The sequence below is a fragment of the Hippopotamus amphibius genome, chromosome 6, assembly GCF_030028045.1.
Source record: "Hippopotamus amphibius kiboko isolate mHipAmp2 chromosome 6, mHipAmp2.hap2, whole genome shotgun sequence".
NCBI lineage: Eukaryota > Metazoa > Chordata > Mammalia > Artiodactyla > Hippopotamidae > Hippopotamus > Hippopotamus amphibius.
The window spans coordinates 53,250,168-53,262,363 of NC_080191.1; the positions used below are offsets into that span (position 1 = coordinate 53,250,168).

Here is a 12,196-nt window from a genome sequence, read left to right on the forward strand (position 1 = left end):
TTACATGCACCTGGAAGGCCTTCCCTTATTTTTGTTTTGTTTTTCTTCTTTTAGCATTTAAATGGTGACTTTTTCTCATCCCTTTGTTTTCAGCCTCTCTATTTTCAATGATGGCTCTCTCTCACTGTGTTTAATCGATGAATGTAGTCATTTACCTCTCCTGTGATAACTGATAATATTTAGATTTATTTTTGCATCTTTCTTTGTGTTTTGTTTGCTATTCTTTTTCTTTGCTTGTTTTTTCTTTTTCTTTTCTTTTGGTTTTTAAAGTGTTTAATAATACCACCTGCTTTTCTTCTTCAGCTTTAGAATCTAAAGATTTTATTTCTATTATTTTCATGGTTACCCTTACATTTTTTAACATTGTCTTTTGCAATCCCATCACTTCTTCAAGACCCATCCGGAATATCATTATCATCCCCAAGAAACCTTTCCTGTGATATCCTCCGCTTCTGAATTCCCAGAGTAACTTTGTTTCTCTTAAACTGCCCACCCTGTTATTATCGCCATTGTAAATTGTTTAAGCAAAGAGAAGATGTCTTGCAGGATGGGATGGTGAAAAGAACCTGAGCTACCTGGTCAGAGGATGTGTTCAAAGCCCTACTGTTCACATAATAATGATTTTAGATTACCCAATCTAAAGTAAGTCCTTTAACCTCTTGAACCTTAAAATCTTTAGTTGTGAATTGGTGGTGGTAGTAATAATGTATAATACAAAAGAAATTGTGACGAACAGAGAAGTTAACATATGTGAAAAAAACCTTGTAAACTGTAAAGCACTGTATAAGAAATAGTGGTTTATACCTGGTAAGTTTTGTATGCCCGGGCTTCCTATCACATTTATGCATCACGCCAATGTATCGACGTGCCATATTCTACATCAGACAGTAGCAACAATTTCTGATAAGGTCTTGTATCATGATCTAGTCTCAAAAATGGAAATCAGCATGACTGGTTGGTCGGGAAGATAACAGGCTTTTTAAATAATGGTTATCCAAAGGTGGAAAAGAGCCTTAAAAATATTGAGCACGCAAGTCCAGCCTAAACATAGATTATGGATTGTAAACCCTTGCTAATTATGCTGACATAAACTATTCTGAATGAAACAGGTTTTTATAGAGAGTTTATGATGTAGGGCAAAAGGGAGAGACAAAGATGAGAAGAGTAGCCGTTCTAATTCTCTCTGTTTTCAAGTCTAGTCCTGAGGCAAAGAGTAGCTGAGTCTGTGAAAGGGACTGTTGATTCCTCCAGCCCCTGGCAACCACTAATATACTTTCTATCTGTATGAATTCGCCTATTCTGGACAGTTCATATAAATGGAAATACACAGTACGTGGTCCTTTGCGACTAGCTTCTTTCATTTAGCAGAAGGTGTTCAAGGTTCATCACTGTTGTAGCATGTATCAGTGCTTCATTTCTTTTTATTGCTGAATAATATTTCATTTATCAGTTGATGGACATTTGGGTTGTTTTCTTTGCTACTATTTGGCACTGTTAGACTTTGCAATATTAGCCATTCTGGTGGGTAGCTGATATGTCACTGTGATTGTAATTGGCATTTCCCTGATAAGAAATCATGTTGAACACTTTTCTGTGAACTTATTGGCCATTTGGAAATTGTCTTGTAGGGTACTTCTTCAAGAGGTTTGCCTTATTTTAAAAATTGGGTTGTGTGGTTTTTCTTACTGATTTATGGAAGTTTTTTCATATATTTTGAATGTGAATTCATTGTCAGATATATGTATTGAAATATATTCTCTCTTCCTTGCTTTCCTGATATTGTCTTTGATTAACAGAAGCTTTTCAAACTTGCCATTTAGGTCTATGATCTATCTGGAATTAATTCTTGTATATGGTGTGAGGTAGGAGTCAAGTATCCTTTTTTCCCCATATGAATGGCTAATTGTTCCAGCACCATTAGTTGAAAATATATCCTTTTCTCACTGAATTGCAGCAATGCCTTTGTCATTAGTCAAGTTCTATTTCTGGGTTCTCTATTATGTTCCTTTTGTGTGTTCATCTGTCCCTGTGCCAATACCACACTATCTTAATTACTGAGACTTTTAATGAGTCTTCAAACTTGGTAGTGTAAGTCTTAAGTTGGTTCTTCCTCAAAATTGTCTTGTTTACTATAGACTTTTATATTTCCACATAAATTTTAGAATCGCCTTTCTGTTTGCACACACACAAACACACACACATGCATGAACACACACAAATATTCTAGGATATTCTTCCTTTATTATTTTTGTCTCAGAAAATGTCCCTTGTCCTAAAAAGCTAAACTCTCTTCTTATGCCTTCAATGTTATTCCTGTAAGTTTCTCTTAGATGCTCAAGAGTCATCACACCATTCTTGCACCTTCAGTCATTCTCTCTACTTAGAATTATCCCCTCTCTCCACCTACAAACAGAGCCAAATGCTTTTTATTTCCTGCCAAAGCAAAACAAATAACAAAAAAAGCAAATGTTTTTCAACCTTACAGTTACCTAAAGTTACCATTCTCTGTCTTTTATTTTGTCTCTATTAATAATATTTTAAAATACATGCATGTGTGTTTTAATTATAAAATTCCTATAATATACAAAATTTGGAAATATATATCCCATTGTTCAACAACCTCAAAACAATTATAATTATTTAATATATTTTATAGTATTATATTGCACACATATATATACTTTTTGCTGTTATAATCTATGTCTTTGGTGTTTCTTTTTCAGTTTTCTATCTTCTTTTACTTAAATATTTTTCCATGTCATTCCATAATCTTAATAATTATTTTAAATGACTGCATCACATACAATTGAGTACACAAACCCTAATTTTTAAAACAATATATATTTAGAAATTTCAGTTGCTTCCAATTTTTAGTCTTATAAATAAATATTGCTATAAACACCTTCATTCATATAGCTTTCCCTTTTGTGACTACTAAACTTTTTGAAAGAATAGTCAATATTTCATGCTTCTACCTATCTCTCTGCTTATCCCTTAACTCATGAAATATATCTGTTTCTACCTTACTATGAAACAACTCTCTTAAACTCTAACTCTCTTAAAGATCACAATTACCTAGTTGGCAACCCAATGTTTCTAAATCTGCATCATCCTGAATCTCTCCATAGCACTTAATACTGTTGGCTTTCTTGAAACTCCATCCAATCCCCTTGATTTATGTATAATATACAGCCCAGGTTTGCCCACTTATCAGACTATGCTTTCCCTGTATCCACCTTATTTTCAGAAACTGTGCTGTGTAGACCCTCTCTATCCCTCCCCTCCTTTGGCAATCTCACAGCTTCATTGATTTTCTCTCTGCAGAGGACATCCACTGCATATCCCCAACTATGATCTTCATTCTGGATGTCAATATTATGTTTTCACATGTTGATCATTTCCACCTAGATACCTCAAACTAGAAGAACTCTCACAAAAATCATCATCTTTCCCTCAATAATTTCTCTTCTTCCTATGGACCCTAGTCATTTAAACTTAAATTGTAGAGTCACCTTTGACTCTCATCTCTCCCTCTTTGACTCCTTGACACTTGTTCCATCATGTAAACCCGGGACTGCTTCATGAAAAGGCATGTGATTCAACTATGGCTTAGGAGATGGGAGGGAAGCCAGAGGGGGAATTAGGGGAGTGGTTCTGGGAAATATTTTCCCTCTCTTAAGAATAACTCTTTTCTTCCTCTGAACATTATGACCTCAGGAAATGATACTTGGAGTTGCCATTACCATCTTGCTATTATTAGCTGGAGATTGATGCCAACACCCAAGATATCAGAGCAAAGATGGCAAGAACTTGGTCTTTGATCATACTATCAAGCTTTTGAATCTTTCAAACCCGAAGTTTATTCAACTTTGTAATTACTGAACGTGTGAGATATAAATTTCCTTATTGCTTAAGCCATTTTAAATTGAAATTTCTTACATCCTTATTGGTAGACCACTTTATATCAACTCATTTTCTCTCATTTGAGCTACTGCAATGCTATGTGATCTTTATGCCCTCAACTCTAATCCATTTCATACATCTGCTGCTAGATTATCCTTCCTAAAGAACTATTTGATCATATTTTTTGTCTTGTCCAAAGACCTTTATAACTTCGTATTGCTCAGAGAATAGTTCAAGCTCAGCAGCTTAGTGCTACACTCCTTTACATACCTTGTGCTATGGATATACAGACCTAAGTGCTATCCCTTGAATATGCCTCTCCTTTCCCGCTTTGTTCATGTTGTCTCTGCCTGGAATACTCTTGCTCCATCTCCACTTGGCTGTACACAATCGTCCTGAAACTGTCCCTGACATTTTCCCTACTGCCACCCCTTGGAAAGTAAACTCACCTTCCTCTAAGCTTCCATGGTGTTTATTACCATCTAGTTTTTATTGATGTTATTTATATAGTGGATAAATACACTATATAACAGCACTATTACCAGTGCTGTTCATGAATAGAACTTTCTGTGAAGATGGTTAATGAGCACTTGAAATGTGGCTAATGCAACTGAGGGCCTGAATTTTTCATTTTGTTTAATTAATTTAAATGTAAATAGTTACAGGTAGCTAGTGGCCACACAGTACTAGACTAAAAGGCCCCTGAATGTAGTACAGGGGTTATATCTTGTTTTATCTCTCTAATCATTACAGAGAGCATCTGAAAGGCACAGTCTGTTTTGTTCTCTCTTGTTTTCTCCACAGTGTCCTGTGGATAATAGACACTGCATACTTATTGGATCACTAAATATGGATATCACATTTACCAAATACATAGTAAGGGTTCCTAACTATTTTTCTTCCAAATTCAAGTAGATTAAATAGGGGAGAAGAAGGAAAAGTTGAATGACCAAAACTGCCTTCTGTTACTGAAAAACAGATGGCTAGTTTCATTGTGAAAGGATATCTATTTCTCTATCTCTACCTGTCCAACTCACAACATTCCTTCTCTTGGTTAAGTAGGGAACTCTGCGGTTTAAAGCTCTTTGGTTTTTTTTAAACTTTTTATTTTGCAATAATTTCATACAGTGAAAAATTGCAATAGTAGAGAAATTCCCATATTCGCCAAGTTTTTTTAAATATTTAAACATATTTTAAAATTTAAAAATAACCATGTGGTTGCCAAGGGCTGTGGGGAGGGGAGCTAGGGAATTAGTGTTTAGTGGGTATAGAGTTTCAATGTTGCAAGATGAAAAAGTTCTAGAGATTCACAATAATGCGAATATACTTAACACTACTGAACTGTACACTTAAAAATGGTAAAGATGGTAAATTTAATATTACGTTTTTGCTACAAAAAAAAAAAAATACATCCTGCCACCTTCCAGCATGAGAACAGTTAAACCATCCTTGAAAAATAAGCTATACTTTTGTTACAGACTTCAAAAAAGAAAATATCTTCTCTTTTATCCTGTGAATTATTCTTCTAGGAATCCATCTGTTCTTGTATTTTGGAAACCTCACTTTTTAGAAGTCCTTTGTTATGGCTCATTTTAAATCCCTTCTTTAATAAGATAAACCCTTTTTTCATCCTATTTGAACCTCAATAGAAATAAAACTGATTCTTCAGTAAAAAAATAATAACCTACATTCATCAATTTTTATTAATCTGTTTCTGTATATGTATATGGGAGATGTGACAGATGTATACATATGCATAAGGGTGTATACTTTATTTTTTCTGATTCATTTGGGAGAAAATTGCATACATAATATTCCTTTACTCCTTGATATTTTAGTGTGTTTTCTGATGAGCAAGGATATTCTCATACATAATATATTCGGAAACTTAACATGGATATCATACTTTAATCTACAGTTCATATTCCAACCAAATCGATTATCCCAATAATGTTCTAAAGTATAGCATTTTTCTACTCCAGTAAAGGATCTAGTTCAGGGTCACACATTGCATTTAGTTGTCATGTCTTTAGTTTCCTTTAATCTGTAGTTTTGTTTTGTTTTCATGACATTGAGAGTGTTTTAAGAATACAGGCCAGTTATTTTGCAGCATTTTCCTCTATTTGGGTTTGTTTGATGCTTCTCATGATTAGATACAGGTTAAATCTCTTCAGTGTTGGTGCAAGGATGTGTTGTTATACATACCTTCTCTGCCACCCACTGGTTCTTAGACTTGAGCTATTCACACCTATCGTATTCATAAGTTTATAAAGCATTATATTTCCATAAAAATATGTATGTATACATTTCATTAAATAAATTTCTAAAAACATTTTGTATAAAATACATAATTCTATCATTTCAAAAGCAATTGTTGATTCTATATAGTGGCTTCAAAGAGAAGTAAAATTTACTTAATAATGGATTCAGTTTCTCTAAATTCATTTCACCAATTACTTTAACATTTAGTATGGAAATAGTTCTTCAGAGAGGACTATTTTAAAGCACTAAGGTTCAGTGCTTTTTATTACCCAGCATCGCATACATTAAAACTGTAGTCTTTGCATGTTTTTAAATCCTAATTTACTCCTCTTAATGATATCGACAATGGAGAGAAAAATACTTAAATTCTGATACGGTAAGTAATAATAAGTACTTTCGGCCTTTGACGTAGTAAAGGTTTTTGAATTGGTGCCCTATCCCCATGTTTCAGGTATTTTTAAATGATGAGTGAGGGGGAAAGAACTAGCAAAAGTACGTTAATAGCAGAGAAGACTGTACTTCTTAAGAGGTTTTTTTGTTTTCTTTGTGTGTGTGTGTGTGTGTGTGTGTGTTAAAGGCTCTCTCTGTAACTACAGCCCTCATACTGGAAACAGAAGAATAAAAATGGTCCTGCAGGATTTTTCTGGGGAGTAAGGATTGTTTCAAGAAAGAAACTGGCAGGGAGATGGACATTTTGGACAGGGACAAAAAAATGCTGTAGTGTTTTGGACATCATTAAAGCACTCGAATGTTTAAATACATACCTTACATAGTGAGAAATGTGTGAGTGTTAAACATGTTTTATTTTAGGGGGAAATGAAACAAATATTTCTTTAAGAAGATAGAAACAGAAGTCTCCCCCCCTCCGCACCCCAAGTTAAAGTGTATTTGGCTCTGCTTCTAGGACTTCTAGGAACGTGCAATTAAAATAAAATCGAAACAACAAAACCCTTGCAGCATTTAGACTGGTTTTCCTTTCCAGCGCTCAAGAAAACTCAGTGCCCAACACTTTTTTTCCAGACTCAAAGCTGCGAGTTCCGAGCCTTCTAGGACGTGTCCCGCACACTCTCGGGACTCTGGTCTCCCTCTCGGGTCACCCCCGTCAGCCGGTGGCCTCGCGGCCGCCAGCCTCCAAGGGGGTGTGTCCCCGCCCCGCAGCGGCCGCACACCCGCCTGCTCCGCAGGCCCACCTGCCGGCCTCGGCGGCCCGGGCCCGGGGTAGACGCCGGGCGGCTGCGGTGCCGCGGCGTCGGGTCCGCCCCCGCCCGGAGCTCTAGGACCCCCTCCACGCACGGCGAGGCCGCCAGCCCCGCTGCTCCCGCCGCCCGCTTCCGGACGCGCCGAGCCGCGGGGAGCTGAGTTCTTTTCTCCTTTCAACCCAAACTGCCGTCGGCCCCCGTTAAAAAATCTGCTCTTTCTCTCCACACACACGCTCCCCTCCAAGTAACGGCGGCCAGGAGAAAACTTAAAAAGTAGGATCCCGGGCCCTCCCCGGCCGTTTGCCTCGGCGCCCCCTCTCGCACGGCCCCGGCGGCGGCCCGCGCCAGTGCGCGCGGCCAGGCAGCGTTCTCCCTCCAGCCTTCGCAAGACTGGCGTGGAGTCTGCGAGTGTCGGGGGAGGGGTACAGGGCGGAGAAAGAGCATCCCCGCGCCGCCGGCCGCTCCCCGGCCGCCAGACTGGGGGAGCCTCGTCACGGCCGCCGCCTCAGCAGCGCCCGCAGATCTCGCGGTGTTTGCCGGCGGCCGCGCCGCCATATTGTGTGACAGTATTTTGATTTGCACTGGGCTGGCGGAGCCGCGGCGAGAGCGAGCGAGAGCTGGGGGGGTGGGGGGAGGGCAGGCGAGCGCGAAGGGGGTGGGGGCCGAAGGAGGTAGGGAGGCCGAGCGAGCTGGAGCCGAGGAGCGGGGAGCGGCGACGCCACCCAGCCATCGTTTTTGATCTGCAGCAGCCGCCGGCGGGGCGACCCAGCCCGACCCCCTCCCCTCCCCCTCAGCCACGAGCGGCGGCGGCGGCGGCGGCCGGAGGGAGTTGGCGGCGGCGGCCGATCGGAGGGGCTGAGCGGGGAGGGAGGGAGGGCTGAGGTGTCCCCCTTGCCGGGTGGAATCGGAGGCGGCGGCGGCGCTGGCGGCGGCTGTGGTGGTGGAGGCGGCGGCGGCGACGGTGGAGACGGCTGCCCTAGCGGGAGAGGCGGCGGCGGCGGCCGAGGAGGAGGAGGGGGAAGCGGCGGCGGCGGCGAAGGGTAAGCGGACAGCGCTGCGGGGCCTCGGCGGGATCCCCAATCCCGGCTCTCCCCTCAGCTCCCCGCACCCCCCCTTCATCTGGAAGGGACTCTGCCGACTCGCGAGGCCCTTGCAGGGCGTCCGCTTCTTCCTCTCACTCTTCCTCCCTCCGCCTCCTTCCCCAGTGGCGAGGCAGAGAGGAAGGCCCCCCAAGTCCTCTAGACCGGGCGGGGGTGGGGAGCATCGGGCCGGGCCTGGGCTCGGGGGACTAAGTGTGTAGGGGGAGGGGGAGATTCATTGGAGACGGGCGCCCGGGAGAGCCCTGGGTGGGGGAGGGTGCCAGGGGGTGGGGAGGGCCCCTGCCTGCACGGGTGCCCCCGGCCCGCCCCTTTGGCATGTGTGAGATGGTCGTGGGGGAAGGAGAACGCCTTTGGGGGAGCCGTGGCCCATGTAAAGATGACTTAGGGGCGCGGGTGTTGCGGGAAGAGCTCCCGGGAGTTACATGCGGGTCGAGCGGAGAACGTCGTTCCCTTTCCAGTGTTGGTTTTCTGCAGCCTTCTTGAAGGGGGGAGCCAGCCCCTCTGTGTGTGGCCCCTAGATTTCAGAGGATAATTCTAGCTTTTTGTCCGATCGACCTCGAACCCTAAGATTGTGGTTGTGGCAGGGAGGCTGAAAGTGTCTGAGTATCGCTGAACAGGTGACAGGTGTATCTTTCTGTTGCTGATGCTGTGGGATTGCTCGGGCAGAGTGGTATACCAAAGTGTCAGAGACCGTGTGGGTTCGTATTTATGTGTTTGGTCATGTTTCATTCCATATATAGTATATTTGAGATGTTAGGTTTTCATTCTTCAAGTCAGCTTAATTGTTGTGGAGAAATTCTTCAAATGTTTCTGATAAGAGGGTTTTCCAGGAGAGTGGAGGGAATTTGCAGCTTCACGGGGGGTTCTCAGTAATTCATGAATTCGGGTCCCCAATGCGAGGCTGTTGTGAGTGCCTCTGTTAATTGGAAAGTTCTTGAACTCTAAGGTCGTATTTGAGGCAACAGTGAGGCAGTATAATTTTGCACCCATTTTGTCTGTTTTAGGTAAGTTTGTAAACTGTCAAATTTTAGGGTCAGGTTGATTCACATTTTATAAAAGAAGTTAGTTTGTGCTTTAGCTCACTCTAAAAAGTATTTTGTTCTTTATGCAATTTCAGATTTGGCCGGGAATTTTGGTGGGCATGGAATAGAATTTTGCTTTCAGTTTTTACATTACTACTGTTTATCACACTCTTCCTACAGTAGCAGAGTATTGACATCTTTTTAAAAATATCTTTGAATTCCTTGTAACGGTGAAATCGTGATTGATTTTAAACCCTGACAATTTGAAACTTTAGATTTTGAAACCATTGCATTTTCTAATAAAGACAGACATGCTTTTCATCTTATTGTACCCTTTGCCTGACCACTTAAGTTAGAAACAATGGGAAGAATTATCAGATAAATGAGTTACAAATTAAAATAGGGCCAAGTTTAAAAAGAATTCTGTAGCTTTTTAAAAAACGTGTATTTAACGAATATATTGAATGATGGCACTATCAGTGTGTTAACAGGAAATAGAACAAAAATTCCAGTGATTCAGAACTTCTGTTGGGTTTTTTCCCCGTCTTTAATCAGTTTCTAATAGAGGGTGCTTAAGGTTTAAATCTTTAAAGGATCAACTGAAAATTGAATGTGTTAATTAGATGAGTAAGTCATCCAATGAATATGCTTGGTTATTTCATTTTTCTCTTTGGCACGTGGAATACCTTTTCTTGAGTTCAAAAGTATTCTCTGGGGACACTGATGAACTGCAAGCCTTTCATTCCTCTTTAGTGAACTGTCACATTGTAGAACCTATGCTTTTGTACCTTGTTAAAAAGTGGGTAAACAGGCGGTCTCATCTGATACAAATTTCCTGAAAAATAAATTTTAACTTAATCCAGTTTAATTGAAATAACACCTATATTTGGTCCTCTCTATACCGGAAAGAAGCACTTGCCTTCAACTAGTGATATTGCTTAAACCTTAATTATTGCATCTAATGAAATAAGGAGGTTTTTAAACTCTGCAGAGTGAAGTAGGCACTACTCAGATCCCCCATTATGTTGTTATTGAGTACTGCTTCTTTAGTATTAGTAACACATTACACTTGGGTTAAGTTTCTTAACATGATTAGTCTTGGGTCTTGACAGAAATAAAAATTTATTCTACTTCTATAGTTTTCTCTGTAAGGAAAATTCTTTTCTCAAAATACTGTTTAGGGTGAAATTTGCATATGTATCTATGAACATATGGTATTTTGCAAAATAGGTGTAATGTGCACTATTTACATGAAACTTTGTCAGTTTCCTGCCAAAAAAGTCCCATGAGGAATGTATGAATTTTCTGAAACAGATTTTTTTTAGTTGTATAAACTCATCAAGATTACAAGTGTATTTTTTAATGATTATCAACATGCTTTTAAAAGGCAGTGTTTACCTTGTTATAGATGTTTTGAAAAAAAAGTTCCTGATAATTTTTAAAACGTAAAGTTTGTAAGTTAAACTGTATTTCACAGAAGCTTCAATTCCATTGTATCTCTCTACCTATGACCCAAAGGAGAACAATAGTAGCACTTTTCCTTTGTTTCACTGATGTCATCTTTATTTGATCCATCTAAGATTGGAATTCTATAAAATAGAAGGATTATGAGGAAATAACAGAGGCAAATGTGAAAATGGGGCAAAACAGTAATGAGGAGAAGATAGGGGATAAGATGCCGGTTGAGGATTGGATGAACAGTTTTAGGCAACTAGGAAAATGGAGGTGTGGGTAGTGGTGGGTGCCAAACATAGGAAAATGATCGTGCTGAACTATTCTAAGGAGGTTTGGTCTGAATCTTTTGATAGGCTCTCACAATCTATATGTCATTTTATTTTAAATCATCTATATTAAGATGTTAAGGATTTGGAGACTGAAATTGTGTGAAATCTAAACATATGTATGTTCATATTTATTTGCTTCTGGCTCATATTTCCAAAATACTTATAGTATTTTAACATTTCATTTTTTTATGATTCTGACCCTAAAAAAATCAAGGACACTTACTTAATCAGAAAACTAGAAGCCCTGAGTAAGTACTCAGGGGTGGCCAGTACTGTACTTTTTACGTTCTCTTTAGTTAACTGCTAAACTTGTTTGTGATCTTGTTAAAGTCAGAGATTAAGAATGGCTTTTTCTTCATTTGCTAAATATTTCATCCCTCAAAACACGTTTGATTCTAAGTAGTACTTACTACTAGCCTTCTAGCATTAAAGCTATGCATTTCACTTAGACTTTTCACTTTGATTTTTATTGACTCATTTTACAAAGTATGCTTAGTTTCTGATTTCTTAATCCGCAAAAGGAATGGGCTGCTGTTAAAAGCACAGTAAGATGTGTCAGCTGAGAAGTTGATGTTTTAGAAGGAGATCCAAGTCAGAATTGCCACAAAGCAAAATTGTGAATATTAATATCAACAAAAGATCTCTATGAAAATTGATTAAAGTTTTGGCACTAAGTGCTTTGTTCAAAATGTAATTCATGTAGACCCCCCCATCTCCTGATGCTTAATCAATGAGGCTTTGCTGAATGTGCCTTTTTGATTTGCCTCAACATTTTTAATGTAAAACTTTAACAAGAAATTCTAATCTATTTCAGTTCAAAATTTGGTATCAAGGGAGTGGTAAATTTCTTTTGACCTTTAATATCTTAACATTAACCTTTTTAGTGTTTCCTACATAGCAAAAGAAAGAGAAACTAACATTTATTG

At 39.8% G+C, this 12,196-nt stretch overlaps 1 protein-coding gene across 4 annotated transcripts in view; it reads left to right on the forward strand.

Annotated features, from left to right (window-relative positions):
* The first annotated feature begins 7,999 nt into the window (after positions 1 to 7,999).
* TAB2 (TGF-beta activated kinase 1 (MAP3K7) binding protein 2) overlaps positions 8,000 to 12,196 on the forward strand; it is a 78,564-nt gene continuing 74,367 nt past the window's right edge. For all 4 annotated transcript variants that reach the window (XM_057739679.1, XM_057739678.1, XM_057739675.1 and 1 more), the window contains exon 1: positions 8,000 to 8,404. The gene's annotated coding sequence lies outside the window, so the exon portion shown is untranslated. The remainder of the gene's footprint in view (positions 8,405 to 12,196) is intronic.